Here is a 17663-nt window from a genome sequence, read left to right as displayed (position 1 = left end):
ATCTGAAGAGATCTATTGTGCAGCCAGACATAGCCTACTCAAACAGCTCTAAGCTGTTAATAAATCCTAAAACTGCTGTAGGCTTAATTTCTACCAGGAGGTTTGGATCTATAGCCTCATTTCCCAGGTCATTTAGCCTGCGTCGTGCCACTGCTGGGCAGTCGCATAGAACATGTTCTGCTGTTTCCAGTGCATCTTTGCAGAGTTTACAGGAATCGTTTTTCATGTGTTAATTAAGTTTACAGTGACCTGTTAGTACATAGTTAACTGTAAAGTTTTATTTCCTTTCTGCTTAGGTTAAGGATTGTTTCTGCCTTTATCCGTACTGGATCTATGAGTAGCCCGATTGGGCTCTCCAGTAGTCGATTAGGCCTCGTTGTTCCTGCTCACGTAGAAATACACTTATGAAGCTGTTATTTACCCCGCAGAAAGGTTCACGACCTATGTATGAAGGGAGTGTTTGCCCCCTTTTTCTCTACAGTGTCCGCAATTTCATTCCCTTCGTGTCCCTCATGTCCCGGAATCCACATCAAGGTAACAGAGTTTCTTGATGCTAGGGTGTTGCGAATTTTAAATCATTCCCAACCTTGATTGGAATGAAAAGGTATCCAACGATTTTAGAGCTGCTTGACTGTCAGAGAGAATGTTAATATTAGCACGGCGGGATTGCCGGCGCAGTTAATTCTGATTAGTGAACACCTGATTTGCTTATTGGATAGTTTTGTCAGTAAAAGATGGACCGCAGTCTTTCCTGATCTTCTCTTTAAGTTGCATTATCTTTCATTCACAACAGATATTAAATGTAATTTTTCGGCAATGTTGCCATCGAAAATTCCCCTAATCCGCTTAAATTATGAGAATTAAGTCTAATTGTCAATCCGCATTACTTGCACCTAACCCCTGAGACAATTCCGAATTAAGTCGTTAGTCCCGATTAACGCCGCCTTATGGCTAGGCTATACGTGTACATGGTTTACGAGGCCTTTAAGTGTTTAGATTAATGCACCTCTTATTTATAGTATGAAATATTATTGGTTTCAAATATTACTTTTTAAGCTCTTTTAAATCTTTCCTTTATTTTAGTAAAATTTTTTGAAATGAATGAACTATGTTTTTTTGGTCTTTTCTAAGCAGAAAAATTACATATATTCCTATCTTTATTTAATATCTTTGCTGTTTTGTACAGGATATCGACAAAGTTAGCAGTTAAGCGAAAATTAAACGTACAAAATACCCAGCTAACATAACCCCGGGAGCCCCGGGATAAAGGAAACCAATGTACTAAAACTGTACTTATTTTGGCTTAGCTTAGTTGCTGTGCTTTTAGCATTGAGCGTAGACCACAATTGTCAGGCGATTCTCCAGGAAGATAAGTTGTTTACTGCACTTCAAGGGTTCGTTTATGTCATTGGCTGTGCACTCATTAGTCATTTTGGCAACGCGTCTCGCTAGTACATTTGCCCTACAATCCCCTTCGATGCCGCAATGAACAGGAACAAATCTTGCTTTGGCATTCCATTCCACCTTATGAAGAGATGTGAGGCAGTTCGTGGCTATCTTAGAGATTGTCAACTGCTTTGTGAGGATGTTATCGCTGTCTGACAATAAGTGAAAATGTATATATCATCTGCAGGTATCGCATCGCACTGTAACAGTGTCACTGCCGTAATTATTGCCATGAGTGCAGCCTGAAAAATATTACATTAGTCGGAAAGCCGAAAGCAAAAAAAAAGAGATCCCCAGATGTTTAGAATATACACCTCCGCCCACCCTACGTACTTAGTATCTTATCTATTAGCAGTTAAAGGGTTAACTACGACCAGGTAGCCGTTTTACTGGAATAATATATGGGTAATTGTAATACAGTTAGCAACTCCAATCTGATTAAATTTCAATCAAAAAATTGCCAACACAATTTGTCCAAATTATTAATATACAAAATAACAACTAATAAATAAATAAAAAAGAAGAATTATTTTTATTTACCATAAAACAAAGCTGATCTTCTTCATTCAAATACCAACGAAACAAAATCGGAGAACTACGCGCGGCACCGAAGTTGTAGTCGAATGTCGCGCATGTTTGGCATTCCTGCGCTGCCAATGCCAACAACAAACATAACAAAAATGAGTCAGTAGTCGTCAGTTAAATATCTTTCGATTGCCGTTTACGTTTTAAAGTCAAGTTCGAGTTCAACATGCAGCGCATTTTAAATCTTTCACAAGCAAAATTAATTTTATTAAATGTAGATGAATTTAAAGTGATTATTTTTTTCGTATTTTTAGTGCTGATTCTTTACCTAAAATCTATTCTATTGATTGAATGTGTCTGCGCTAAATGACTTTTAAGTCGCCAAGGCGGTTATCTGCAAGCGGACATTTGTCTGCGCACGCGTACTCGGATGAACCTGTTTGTTGCAACGAACAGGCAAATAGGCAACTTTTATATGTGAAAATAGACATGCAAAGGAGATGCGAATTTTCACTTTAAATTTTTGTATACATACTATATATGCATGCGTGTAAGCATGGGTATATATAGATTTTTCGTGATTGCACTTTCTTCACTTGGATTGCACTTTCCACATACTATCAACACATACACACACTCGCAGAAATCATGCAGCACTCTTCGTTGCACTTCCGCTTCACTTGTTACAAATAAACACTTTTCCAGCGCTGGTGTGCATTAATTAACTTCAATTGAAGTCAAATCTTTTTGCGACTATAAATGCACTTCAAATAGTTATATTTTTTCAATAAAATTTTTTAAACAATATATGCATATAACTTATAAAAAACGCGCTTAAATTTTAGCAAAATTAAATTTTTTCAACCGACGAAAAAATTTTAAGCGCGACTTAAACGTAAAGCGACTGCGAGAAAACTGAAAAATTCCAAACAGTTAGGCAGTCAAGCCAGTCACAAAAACGGCCAACACAAGCAAGAGCAGACGAATAGTGAATAATGGATACGTAGTACGAGTATAATAACAAATACTTAGCAATAAGAAAAGAGCAGAGTGAGAACGAGTGAGAGTGTGCACTTTGAAGACACGCTTCAAGCCAATGCGCGACGAGCGAAAACGTGCCTTCGATACCGCCAAAGCGAAACGCAGAAAACATACCCGCGATATCCATACAGCGGAGGCAATCAAAGTCAGTGCCAGCAGTAGAGCTCAGCGGAGAGTCAGTAAAGAAGATTAACATTAGCATGAGCAGAAATGCGCTGCGCTGAGGGAATGAGTATTGTGGACGTACAGTGAGACGTCAGAGCGGTGACGGAAGATGCGCCAGCAACACGTACGACCATCACCCATGCGTGCTCACATATCTATTTGTATATAAATGCATACCATAAGCAAACATTCCATTCCAGCTCTAGCATCAGCCACAAATTGCTTACAATGGATTGATTGGCTGGCAAAGTATTGTGGTTCCACTGTTCGGCCACTTGAAGATGCACATCAGCTCACTGAACTCGAAAGCAAGTAAAGCATGCTGCAGAAGACAACAACAGCTGAAATGCCAGCAGAGGCAAGCAGCAGCTCCAGATAGCGAATAACGTTCTTTAGTGGCACCTAATTTGTGTACCACTTGGCACCCACTTCCATAGAAAGATACATATGTACAGATGCATGTACTAGGGTGGATCAATAGGTCCTATGAGACAAAAAAATAATATTTTTCTATTTTACCTCGATAAACTTTATGCAACATTTCTCCAAATAGTATGGCTAATGTTTCGCGGTTTACAAAATAGTCGCTTGTTTCACCTATGTTCTCTTCATTCGACCCAAATCTCTAGCGGCTAAACCATTCTTCCATCTTAAAAAAAAAAAATTGTCGTAAGGTGCTGCTAACTGCGACAGCAGACTTGTGCTTTTGCCGTCGATAACATAACAGCTCTTGTTATGGCATTGGTTATCGTTTTATGAACTGATCCATGTGATGAGCCCGTCATTTTTTTTCAAGTTACTGTCATGGATTTTTACGCCCATAATCATTTTCAAGTATTTTGTTAACGATATTGTTTTTTCACTCAAATTTTATTTAATGAGCACACAAAGTCTCTTTTTTAATTTTATTAAACTATTTGACAGAGCCCTAAGACAAGATTTGACAGGTTAAATATTAGATTTGAAGTGGCAACGGCATCTTTCTAATTTTTAGGCACTTCTTGGGCCACCTTCGTATATGAATGTACATACATATATGTAGGTTTTTTTTCTATTTTGCGTGCGTATCGGCAATAATGCTATTCTGTTTCAATTGCGAATACTGTTGTGTTGGTCTTGTCTACGTTTTTGTTTTTTTTTTTTTGCTTCTTATTGTTAAGAGATATAGCCCCAATCTCTTTGTAGCAATAACCCAGTGAATAGAGGGTACAAACATTGAGAAACCTTCTAAATTTCGTTATAAATTCGGAAAGAACTTTTTTGAGCTTTATTTTTGTACTAATTTTATCAAGTAGGAGAAAATGCTTTAATAATTTAAAAAAAAAAGATTAAAAAAATATGTGACACAAGTACATATTTGTATTAAAAGATTTTTTTGAAGTACCAAATCTGGAGCAAGCTACTTATACATACATTGTTGGTCATGGGAAAACGTAGATTTTCGAAGGTCAATTTAAGGGCATTTAAATATTATTCTTGGGTTTTATTTATTAGAAATGCAAATACTTGAAATTGATTAGTAAATCATTGGGAATTACTGGAATATGCGGAATCAGCACATATTTAAAATATCAAAATAGCATTATTGCATAGCCTACTTTGAAAATAATGTGCATTGACTACTACACTACACCTATAAATAACTTGACATCGAAGCCAACTTTACCCCAATAATTTTAAGTCGAGCGCTCATTACCGCAAAACAGTTCAATTCAATGTTTATCTAAGCTAATAACGAAAATTAATATGTAGGTCTAAAGGGCTCAAAAAAGATTCCTTCAGTAATAAATGAATTATTGGCTGTGTCAATCATTTGGTACTACAATAAATAATAAACAAATATCGTCTCCTAAGTTTTCCAGCTGGTAGCTCCCTCCACCCTCTGTACACAGATCCTTACATTTCTTTACCAAAAATGAAACATCACACATAAGCTTAAAACATTCGAATTGATCTACACAGAGGGCTCTAAATAAAATATTGTGTCGGTTTCAGTAAAACTTACAAAATATTCAGAGCAGCACCGATGAACGTGTTGGTGCAGGTGTGCGCGGACCGGGAAAAATATTCGGAAGCGCTAGGTAAGAATATACCCTACGACCAGAAAGTGCCGAGAAGGTGATGTTGACTTTTTCTTCGATTACCAAGGCTTAATGCACCGTGAGTACCTTCCATCGGTATCAGTTTTGAAGCATTTGAGAGATTCTGTACGTCGCAAATAGCCAGAATTGTGGGCAAACATTTCTTGGATTTTGCATGATGATTATGCGCCATCGCACCGAGCCCAAATCGTGCTGATTTATTCGACCAAACACCAAGTAAATACCATCGTGCAAGCATCGTATTCACCTGATCTGGCCCCGTGCAACTTCTTTTTGTTTCCCAAGTTGAAGTTACCACTTCCAGTAATGAGATTTCAGTCGATAGAGGAGATCAAAGAGAACATTTCGCTGCCGTCTGAACAACGACTGATTGGAGGAGTGTGTGAATACATGTAAAATTATCGTACAGAATTCGGCTTCCAAATTTTCCAAGAGACGTGACAGCCAAAGTTCCCCTCACAATTTTCTTTTTCATCATAGTTAAAGAGCAAACCTTGTAAATCTATCATCCTTGAGTTAATTTTAAGCTAAACCGATTTAAAAACTGTATGGGATTTAATAAGAATAATTTTAAAATCCCACGTAAAGCACGGTACTCACACTTTTCAAAATTTACCTACTTTCCCTGTTTCTAAAAAAAAAAAACAGAAATATCATTCCTCAAATCCCAAAACTTATTCTTTCCATGCTTCCATCCTTACTCCCGCACAATAGTCAGCGCATTATTTGCATTGTGGCTGCTAAAACTAGCAAAACACACAAAAGCAAAGAACAGACACACAGATGGCGCTTTAAGCAGTAAGAAGGCGTTGTTCCTAAGTTCTTCGACTTAGTCGGTTAACTCGATTTCGGCAAATAAAGTTTTATATGTGCATAGATCTATAAGTACTTATATATTCATAATATTTTATTGTGTTATATTTACATAGACATGATAGCTTTACTATAATATTCGCTTGAAGACCTGTCTCCTCAATAGTAGTCACAGTAATGTACAGTCACTGTACAGCTTTTGCATTTAGCTGTCATTGAAATCATGCTGCGGTAAGCGTTTATAGTCGTAATGCACATTGATGACCTGAAAAGAGTTCGCTGCGTATACATTTTTTTTCTTCATATACGGAAATCTATTTCGTGCATAGTTGAATATTTGAAGGTTTGCTAAGGGGTATAAAGTACTCCTTTCACAATGAGAGACAATTAAGCCATTTTAGTTATTACTCGTATTTGCACTTGTTTAAAGCCAACAAGAATTCAAAAGTCTAACCATCCAATTCCTATGTAAAATCTGTCAAAAATCCCTTCATTTTTCTGGCATGTATTTAGTTTTCGAGATATCGCCATTTTGGATTTAAGTAAAAAAAAGTAGATCATAAAAGTTTCTAGGGTCTGGAGAATCCGTTAACCGATAAAAATAATTATTTAAAGATTATTATTTATTTATTTATTAGAATTAATATGATTAAAGATAATTAAATGTGCTATTTTCTGTAAATTTACAAAGTTTAAGAAAAAATATAAAATTATGAAAATTTTCCACTTATATTGTAAGAAATATATAAGAGGACGATTTTCGATTTTTTTGTTACTCCTTTCTTAAAACTAGGAAATCTAGAAAACATTAAAACATAAAAGAAAAGATTTCTCCTAAAGATATTAAAATTATTCGCATGAGAATAAAAATACTCAATATCGGATTGCCCATACTTTAGAAAAGTTTAACAAGTTGTCAACAAGGCATCGATTTTTGTAATATCATTAGTTTCTTTTCCTAGTAATAAATGACTTCGGGAAATAAATATGAATTATAAAGTTATATATTAATAACATTTTAATATTAATTTTTTTGAATGACAAAAAAAAGGAAAATATTAAAATTGAAAAACGAACTAGGAATACAATATCTTTTGAGATTTCAAAGAAGAACAATCAAAATTTATTTAAAATTTTGGTTTTACTTATTTATTTACCTTTATTCTTTATAAAATCTTATGACCGATTGATTTCAAGTCAATTATACATTTGAATAAAACTCGTAAAGTTATGGGGATCCCACTATGAAACTTTGAGGGATTAATGCACATAGTCTTAAGAAATAATGAGAAAATAAAAAGAATCATAGGGAAGATTGACAAATGACAAGCTAATGTTTCACAAAAATTTTGAAAAAAAATATTTCTGTTTTTTTTTTTATTTTTTTTAAGTAATTTTGTTCTAAAATAATAAAAAAAAATGTCAAAATTATTAAATTTATTTCCCACCTTTTTCAGTTCAGTTCATTATATTAGTTTGGGGAAGAAAAAATTCATTAATTTTGCGTAACATTTTTGTGCAAGTGGTTTAAAACTGCTTTATGGTCGATCTTTAGCTCCTGCGCGGTGCTACGACTACTAACAAACCGGTCAACGTCGATTGTTTCTATGAGTTTATAATCATTTTCGACATTATCGACATTTTGTTAAACATCAAAAATGCCTGAACGGAATCAACTGAATCGACGAAACCAAAATTGCACGTTACAGTAACGTTAGATGTCACAGTATCGGAGACTTAAACAACATTCACAATTGCAGCGGCCTGGCCTACATTCTCGCTTTTATCAAAGAAAAACTATAAAATGGCCCGAATTTTCCCTTTGTTGACTTTCATTGTTAACACCCTGCAACTCACAAATGAATGGAACAAACAAAAAACACAAATTTTTAGTGTGAAGTGTGAGCCATTTTCCGAGAAAATAATGGATTAATTTTCCCCCAAGCTACAGAGTTCGGCACTCGAAGTGTAACCAACTTCAGACCGCTCGAGCAGCTGGTCAATTTCCGTACATTGAGTTTTCAATTTAAACAATTCGTAAACTCCCAAAACGATAGGGTTTATTTGACCGACCATTCATACGAGAATTTGAGTCATCGATTGGCCACCAGAAGGCAGCACCCGCCACCGATAAAGGTTTGGGCCGCTGTAACCGCAGATGGGCGCGGTCGTTTTCATCGAACCTGGCGTCAAAGTAAATGGCTAAAAAACAACGTTCCGAACTTCATTACTTCCACCCAATGGCTCTGAAATTCACCAGACGCGAATCCGATGGATTGTTCTCTTTGGAGAGCAAGGTCCGAATTAAAAGATTCATCAGTCTCGAGGAGCTGAAAAAAGCCATTGTCCGCGAGTGGGCCAAAATACATGCAAGTCACATTCGGGCAGATTGTGATTGGTTTCTAGACCGTCTCAAGGCCATAGTCAAGGCAAAAGGTGGTCCTATCGAGCAAAGGTGAATTGATTCTTAATTTTGTATTATTTTCACACATTTTTTGCTTTGATTTGAATAAAAGTAATTTTCCAAACTAAATTTACGGCCTTTTTATTAGTTACACTTCGAGTGCCGGACTCTGTATATAGCGATAACAGTAGCATAGCTACTTGAAATTCGTCTTATTTTGTCTTCAACAACCATTTGTATACCAAAATATTTTGACGGTTCTGTGCTATCTTAAAAAGTAGAAATTCAACTTTAGCTACACCCTTTTTCGAACTCTTAGTTCCGCCACTGCTGCATCGCGCACTTAAGTTAATGTAAACCAACCGCATTACTCGTACACTCAAGAATCAAAAGTTACAACAACGCAATTTAGATAGCAGTCTGCAACACAAGTATCAGTAATACACAAAGAAAACCTTTATAACTGTTTGCAAGTTCAATACCTTACAACTATTTGTTGGCGGAAAACTGGAGAAAAACTGGCTAAGGTGGAGAAATTGTCTAAACACATAAGTACATATTAAATAAACAAAAACCTAAATAATATTTAAAAATTCACAGTTAACTTTCACCGACAATCAACCCCACGCACTTAATATGCAGCGAAATTATTAAACCGCCCGAGAATTGACTTAGATACCAATGCTTTGCACCAAAAATCAATCTCTGAAAGTGCCAGAAGACCTATGATAAAATCTATATGACGAGCTCGACTCAGCCTCTTTCTTTCTCTTCTTAGAATAAAAGGGAAAATAAGCTTTTAAGCACATAAAAAGAGAAGGTTTTTTTGTTGGACGTATAGCAGTTATATTCGGGATATCTGATATACCAGCTGTTGAAGTAAACGCATGTTTTTGATACTTCTGTTTGTTACATTCTGGAAAATGGCATCGAAAAGAGTGGCACCTGAACTGTGAACTGACTAAAGTTGAAATTTCAAACCTTGAGTCAAATAAATTTCCAAACATTTATTTTTATCTAAGGTCAGGCTGTGTGGTTATTAGTCCTTAGTATTGAGGTAATAAAATTACGTAAATAGAAATGTTCTATCGCATTTCAGTTCCCAGCCTGAATTTAAAATCATGATTTTCATACGATCAACATATTCACTGCAACTTTTATTTTTTTACTTTTTATTACTGCTTTAAGTGACACGGTAATGTTGTTTTTTTTGTGCCTTTTGCCTTTCCTTTTGTTCTGCAATTCAATGACAACTCTCATAATACCCCAGCAGTAATCTGGGAGCATAGTGGGCTCCCGCCATATTGATTACACTTTCTGAATGCAACGGCATCTTGATGGAAGTGTTCACAGTATTCATCATTAACTGAAGCCATATCCGCGGAAAAACAGCTCAAATATAAGTGAAAAAGTACGGTTTTAAGGATATGTTGCATTCCATTTTTCTAACAGTCATAACACAACATTATTATTTCTTCGGAAAGTAAGTTGATTTCTTGTTACCAAAGAAAAGTATTGTGACGTCAATAAAAGCATTCCATGCTCGTTTTTCAACATCACTAAGAGTAGATGGAAAAGGCGAATCAACAATTAGCCTTTTAATGCTTCAAAAATTTTGTGATTGCGATGATGAAATGCTTAAGCGTTTTACAAAACTGTCTATAAGTTAATTATAAGATAAGTAAAGTCTTCCCTCGACGAACAAAACTAATACTTTATAATACTCTAATCATGACAGTTCTATTTAATGGCGCCCTATGTCTGTGTCGCCATAAGCTCATACAGCTCATTGTTCCATAGCCTACGACACTTGCCATCGCTAACGTGCAAAGGTACAAACATCTTCAGCAGAATCTTCTCTCAAACACTTCAAGGGACGTCTTATCGGATGTTGCCATCGTCCAAGCTTCTGCGCCATACATTAGGACGGGCATGATGAGAGCCTTGTAGAATGCTAGTTTTGTTCGTCGAGAGAGGACTTTATTATTCAATTGCTTGCTTTTTTCAAATTCGCACTTGTTGGCAAGGGAGATTCTCCGTTAAGGCTTGATATCGATATTAATGATGGTTTCTAAATGAACGAAGTTTCTTATAACCTCGAAATAATAACTGTCAATAGTGACGTGGGTGTCTATACTCGAGAGAGTTTGTTTGATGGCAGGTCACCACCAGACCCATTCGCTTTGCCTCTTTATCCAGTTTGGAAAAGGCAGAACTAACAGCGCGGGTGTTAAGACCGATGATATCAATATCATCAGCTTACGCCAACAATTGTACGTTCTTATACAAAAATATGTCTGAGAGATTAAGTTGTGCTCTCGCACGATCTTTTCTAGCTTCAAGTTAAATAATTCACACGACAGTAAGTCACCCTGTCTGAAACCTCGTTTGGTATCAAACTGTTCGGAGAGGTCCTTCCCAATTTTGACGGCGCTGCTAGTATGAGCAACGTCATTTTGCATAACCATATTACTTTTGCAGGGATACCAAATTCAGATATCTCGGCATATAGGCAACTCCTTTTCGTGCTGTTGAATGTAGCTTTAAAAGCGATGGAAAAATGGTATGGATCGATTCTCCTTTCATGGGTCTTCTCCAAGACTTGGAGTCTGGTGAATATCTAGTCGATTGTAGTATTTTCATGTCTAAAGCCACACTGATAAGGTCTAATCAGTAGGTTAAAGATGGGCTTCAGTCTTTCACACAATACTCGCACGAACAGTCACTAGAATAGTCACAGATTGCAGAATCACTCTTCTTATGTATTGAGCAGACCCCACTTAAATTTGAATAGGCAAACATACTCTCCTCCGACCATATTTCGCATAGGAGCTGATGCATGCATCTTACCAGCTCCTCCCCATCATGACTGAATAGCTCAGCCGGTAGTCTGTCAGGATATCTGGATGTGCGCTAGGTTTGTGACCCAACACGTAAAAATATCCCCTCAATGAAAAGAATAACAAAGTCTCGGATGAAAACTACTTTTTAACTAGCCTGTATTTATATTATTCGCAATTATTTATTTTTCATATTTATGCAAATTGTGTTTTGTTATCACTCGTTTCATTTAATACATTTCATGTGTGCTAATCTTTATATATATGTAAGTACTTATTGTACATATTTATATGTATACCAATTTTTTCCCCCCCACAATCGCATTGGAAATTCTCTACACTCCAACCAAACGCATAAAGTAAATTGTGCATGTCCACATTTATGAATAAGTCAGAGCGTGCGTGTGGTATGTGCACCAATGATAAATTCCATATGACAAATCCACTAGATGGTGCATTCGCTGCACTGCTGCACTCGTTTTCCGCAATATTTTCATATTTTTTACTTCCACTTTATCAACATATCGTTGATCTGCTTCACTACCAACTGCACTTTTGTTAATCTCGTTTTTATTTAGCAACTGAGGAATTCTTTGTAATTCTTATTGATTGCTTTGAAGTGGATGAAAATGTTACTGTACGCCATGACACCACATGCCATCACAGTGTGAATAGTGGAACTTATCATACATATGTAAGCATATACTTTCAGCTTTAACGCGGCATACTTGCGCCCATAATAGAATGAAAGCACAGAAGTGGTGTATTAATTAGGACTCCCTTCATTGGATGTATTTTGTTTTGCTAAAATTACTAGCTAAAGCTAGAAAATAAACTTTTAGTAACAATGCAATAAATATATTTAATTGGCGCGAAATTCTTTTTTGGATGATTAGCCGAGCTTATGGAAGATCCAGTTTCATGTAGACTCATAGTTCGTTATGAGACCCTTTTTTGTGGCAGAAATACACTTGGCGGTTTGCCATTGCCTGCCTAGGAGGATCGCTATTAGAATGCACTTTTTTATTTATCATTTTATGTTTCATGCGCACTGTGTGCTTTGAACACAGGCCAGTCGAATGGTAGTCAGTGTTATTAATGAAGTCTTACCATCTCTTTGATGGTCTTTCTTGCGGTCGTGTAGTGTTTGGTTTCCCTGACATCGCCAGTTTTGCCAAGCGGTTGTCGGTCATTCTAAGAACAACTTACTTCCAATATCGTCTTCTTTTGCGGCTCCATTTTACTATATTGAGTATTTCGCACATTTCTCTTATGCTTTCATTCTTCGTAAGGTGTCGTAGAATATGACCTGTTATAGATCTAAGAGTTCGCATTTCGATAGTTGATATAGTATTTACGTTCTGTAGATGTCATATCTGCGCGTGTCTCAATGGCATACGTCATTAGTGGTCGAGTTTTATAAGCTCTTATTTTACCTTTTGTTCTTATTACTTTGTTTCGCCATACAACGTCTCGTAAATAAACAAAGACTGCAGCTGCTTTTTGGCACTGACTTCGAACTTCATCTATCAAGAGTTTTGAAGATGTGATCTTTGCTCCAAGTAATTAAACTTCACAACATGTTCAATACTTTCACCATATGCAGCAAGCATTACATCGTAATAAAGGGTGGTTAAGTTTCAAGGGCCGGTGTTGATTTTGAATAAAATAAATTTTTTTTAAGAAATTATTGTCTTTATTATGATAATATTGGCTCAATTACGTGTGTCAAATCACATGATCTTGGCGGCCAATTGACATCGCCGCGACGTGAGATTGTTAGACCATCAAATTTTTCGCCCAAAAGAGCCATTGTTTCGTTAGCTGTGTGACAAGTGGCACCGTCCTGTTGAAACCACATATGGTCCACATCCACACAAAAAGTTCGTTATCATCTCACGATAGCGAACACTATTCACAATAACTGCCTGACCGGCCTCATTTTGGAAAAAATACGGCCCAATGATGCCGCCGGCCCATAAGCCGCACCAAACAGTCACTCTTTGTGGGTGCATTGATTTTTCGGCAATCACTCTTGGATTATCATTCGCCAAAATGCGGCAATTCTGAAAATGTGCCTCATCACTGAAGATGATTTTCTTCACGAAGTGCGCGATATGCATTTCGATTTGAACGCCCGTTTTCATAATAAGCCTGAATAACTTTAACGCGTTGCTCGATTATGCATCTTTCCACGATTCAAATTGAGTTAGTCTGAGTGAAATTGAAAAGTGTCAAATGAAACGCAGAAAAAAACTTGACGTTTAGGTGTGGTTGACATTCAACATCGGGCCTTGAAATTTAAACACCCTTTAGATGACGCTATATAGTAAGCGATTTCGCCTTTGGCACGGATATAATCATATGGTATCTACTTGATGCTTTTTCAAATTCAAAAAGTAACCTCATCCTTTATGAGGTTAAATAATATTCAGCATCAACTCTCGCCTTGACGAATACCAGTGCAACTTGTAGATTCATACTTAATTGTCCATTTCATTTAATTTACGTTGTGTTATTAGTTACATTTATGCTCCGTGTACTTTTTTCAGTTATTGATCGATTATTTCTGAATCCTTCCTGCTTTTCGCTAATGCCTTTGTTTGTAATTCCTTCAGCTAAAATCTTAGTGAATGGTTTTTTAACGAATTCAGAAGTGTTATCCCGCGATAATTATCTGATTTTTTATTCCTTTTTTGAAAATTGTTATACTTTCTTTATATTCCTCTGGCACTTAGGTTTCGCGCATTATTTTTGAACTCATATAGCTTTTCTCATGACAATATTTTAGCTTTTCGTCCTTGCCAGGGGCTTTATTAAAAGCTCGTAACTTGGTGAAATAAGTGGAAATGGTTTCTGCTGTTTTAAGAAAATCGCTTAATGATAAGCAAAAAAATTAGCCTGAAATCGTTTTTGCATCTTTTTACGTCTTTCATATGATTTTAATCAAAATTTTGGTATCGCTTGATGTTACATGCATGATGCTACTGAATATACTCAGTCTGTAGTTTAAAGACTTAAAGTGCTTGAAAATTTAAAAGTTGACACTAAATACTTTTATAGATCTTATGGAAATTTATATACTAAAATCTGACTATAAAAGTTAATTTGCTGGTCAAATTAAAGCTACGAAATGACATACATTCACGTAAGTTGTAATCCGAAATTTCTAGTGACGAGTTTTACGTTCACGGATGTGATAATTTCGAGCCCTGATCAATTCTAGTACAGTAACACTATGCTCGAAAATTCAAAGTATCATGCGCAATCCGTTTTATTGTAGTAACGGCATACTAATTAGCTTGCCAGTACTGTTTTAAAGCACATATGCTCATATTTATGTGCGTATGCATGCTTAAAGCATAGCCAGACAAAATTATTTTCTCAACGCCAATCAGGCAGCTGGCGGACGGGAGAACTATCTCCCACATTTTATTGAATGTAAACTCTTGGACCCAATGAACTTATTTGCAATTGTAATTACTTTCTCAAATACAAGTTCCTAACCAGCAGATGAATGCGCCACCTGGTAAAGAATTTAGAACTATGCCAAATTAATACTGTTGGCTTCGCGTGTATTAGGCTTAAAGATATTCATATTGACATGGACGGCTATAGTATCTTCTTATCAATCAATTTTTTTATGCTAGCACGAACAAATAAAAAATAAAAGTGAACCAACAAATTGTTTGCCTAACAAAAATGTCCCATATACTTCTGAGTAACACGAATTCAATCATTTTCTAGTCGTCTGCGTAAAGCTATTTTCTTGCTTTAGTCGCTGCTGTTCGTCTTAAAATATTCACGGTCATTACTTACTTACTTACTTATATCAACCATCACAGCCCGTTACCGGATTAAGGTCGACTACAACAAGTCGCACCAGACGTCTCTGCTTTGGGCGCGCCTTCTCCAATTTGTTATACCAAACGATAATAGAGTTCTCTCGACTTGGTCCTTCCATCGGAGACATAGTCCCTAATGTCGTTGTCCTCTAACTTGCTATCTGAACACCTTCTTTGCTGGACCTTCTGCATCCATACGCTCGATGTGGCCTAACCAGCGCAGCGTTGTGTGTACGGACGGGCATTTACACGAGCTAGCAGGCAAACAAACAGACAATGTTCATGGTAACAAAAAAAGGTAGTTACACCTTGAAATTTTTTTACATAAACTGTGCTTTTTGACGTTTACACTTTTCGTAAATTGCTCAAGTAGCACCTGCCACCTCAACAAATTATTGTTACGGAAGTTCTAATATTTTTCAGGCATAAAAAATTTTGAAACACACAAATACTTATTGATTATACAGATTCACAGAACTGTTGAAAATTTGTGTTGATTTCAAATACTAGAAAGCAAGACCTACAAAAAACTAATGCATCATATTTAGTGCTACTCGATTCTCTAGTGAGAGATAGAAACGTTAGAAGCAGTTTACCGTCAACAAAAATTCTTTCGCAGTTGCTTCTTACAATCTCTCGATATGCAGCTTATCTTACTAAACAATGATAAAAATAATTAATAAAAGTAAATGCATTCTTTACGTGCGGTTTACGTAAGGTAAGTGAAACTCTTCTGGTTTATAAAGTTTTTTGTTTAGCTGATGTTGATATTTTTTTTCTAATAGCTTTTATTTCAAAAACAACCATTCACTTTTTTACTTTTGTCAAATTTTATGGTAACTTAATTTCAAAAGAAAAAATCCAGAGCACAGTTAAGTCGAGAGTACAGTTTATGTCGAGTGGGGCCAATGGCAGCCAATAATTGATGCTAATATCTAGCATCAGAAAACAGTTGTCAAACTTTACACAACCTTTTATTACTGAATAATGGGTGTATATCACATATAACAAGTTTTGACTATTGGAAGCGAAATTATTGCGTCTAAAGTGTCAGTATGTTTGTGTCATCGGTACAAAAATGAGTTTCGAACAAAGAGCTAATATCAAATTTTATAAAATGTATACCGAAACATTTGAATTGATGAAAAAATTTAATGGCGATGATTGTCTATCTCGTGCTCGTGCCAGAGTTCTTGAGTGGTTAATACGTTTCAGAGATGGTTGTGAGGACAAATCAGTAATCAACGAAATTTCCATCGAAATTTGTCAAAAATGAACCGAAATCATCGTTGAAATTCATGGAATCGGAGTTGAATATCTCTAAAACATCGATTTATCGCATTTTAACTGATCATTTGGGCTTACGAAAGGTCCGTGCACGTTTCATTCCGCGTAAGTTAACTAAAGACCAAAAATTGTTCAGAGCTCAACATTCGAAATACCTCATTAAAGAGGCGAGGAACGACGAGAACTTCCTTTACAACATTTTAACTGGTGATCAAATGTGGTATTTCCAACATTAACTTGAAACTAAGCGTCAAACTGCCGAATGGAAGGCCCCAGACGAGCCACCACCCAAAAAATCGCGTTTGGAGAAGTCAAAAATCAAATCAATCTCCATTTGTGTTTACTGTTCCAAGGGGATTGTCCAGAAGGGGATTGTCGAATTCGCCCTGAATACCGCGAAGGAGGAAGCTGGCGCTTATTCCATGACAATGCACCATCTCATCGATATATTCCTGTGACTGATTTTTTGACTAGAAATCGCATTTTAAACATCAATCACTCACTTTATTTGCCTGATATGGCTCCCTGTGACTTCTACCTGAAACACTCTTTCGAAAAGCTTATAGATCACATAAAACGGTGTATCGATGCCAGAGGGAACTATGTATCTTGAATAAAGAAACACGAAGTTATCAGAACAAAGCTCAGTTTTGTTTATTTTGGACTTCCCCTTGTATGTACAAAACTTATAAAAATGCTCCGAATTTTCATCAGCATTTCATTTTCATTCAGAATTTCCACAAAAAAAGTTTACCTATTCAATCTATATATCTATATATATAAAAATGAATTGCTGTTCGTTAGTCTCGCTAAAACTCGAGAACGGCTGAACGGATTTATCTTATCTTGGTCTTGAATTATTCGTGGAGGTCTAGGGAAGGTTTAAAAGGTGAGAAAAATTCGAATAATTGCCGGGAAAATCCTCAAAACAGCATCAAAACGTGGACCCGGGTAACCTTCGCATGTGTATGTACAATATGGGTATCAAATTGAAGCTGTTGGTGAATGCTTTAGTACAGAGTATTTTTCATGCCGCTCCGTTACTGGGGTCTCGAGATATAGGTCAAAACGTGGGCCCGGGTAACCTTTGGTTGTGTATGTACAATATGTGTATCAAATGAAAGCTGCTGATAAGTGATTTAATACGGGGTAATTTTCATACCTATTGATGACTAGGGTCTGGAAATATATGCCA

At 36.3% G+C, this 17663-nt stretch overlaps 1 protein-coding gene across 3 annotated transcripts in view; it reads right to left on the bottom strand.

The window, feature by feature from the left end:
- Positions 1-17663, bottom strand: part of LOC129242980 (rho guanine nucleotide exchange factor 19) — a 136191-nt gene that overhangs the window by 95737 nt on the left and 22791 nt on the right. The window contains exon 1 of one of the 3 annotated variants that reach the window (XM_054879973.1): positions 1987-2829. The exons of 1 other annotated variant lie outside the window; for it this stretch is intronic. The gene's annotated coding sequence lies outside the window, so the exon portion shown is untranslated. Of the gene's footprint in view, positions 1-1986; positions 2830-17663 lie in introns of those variants that run through there. One more of the 3 variants, XM_054879971.1, reaches the window with a different exon arrangement.

Source organism: Anastrepha obliqua, chromosome 3 (genome assembly GCF_027943255.1).
Source record: "Anastrepha obliqua isolate idAnaObli1 chromosome 3, idAnaObli1_1.0, whole genome shotgun sequence".
Taxonomy (NCBI): Eukaryota; Metazoa; Arthropoda; class Insecta; order Diptera; family Tephritidae; genus Anastrepha; species Anastrepha obliqua.
The sequence above is the reverse complement of the archived record's forward strand: the minus strand, read 5'-3'. Positions and strand labels throughout refer to the sequence as shown.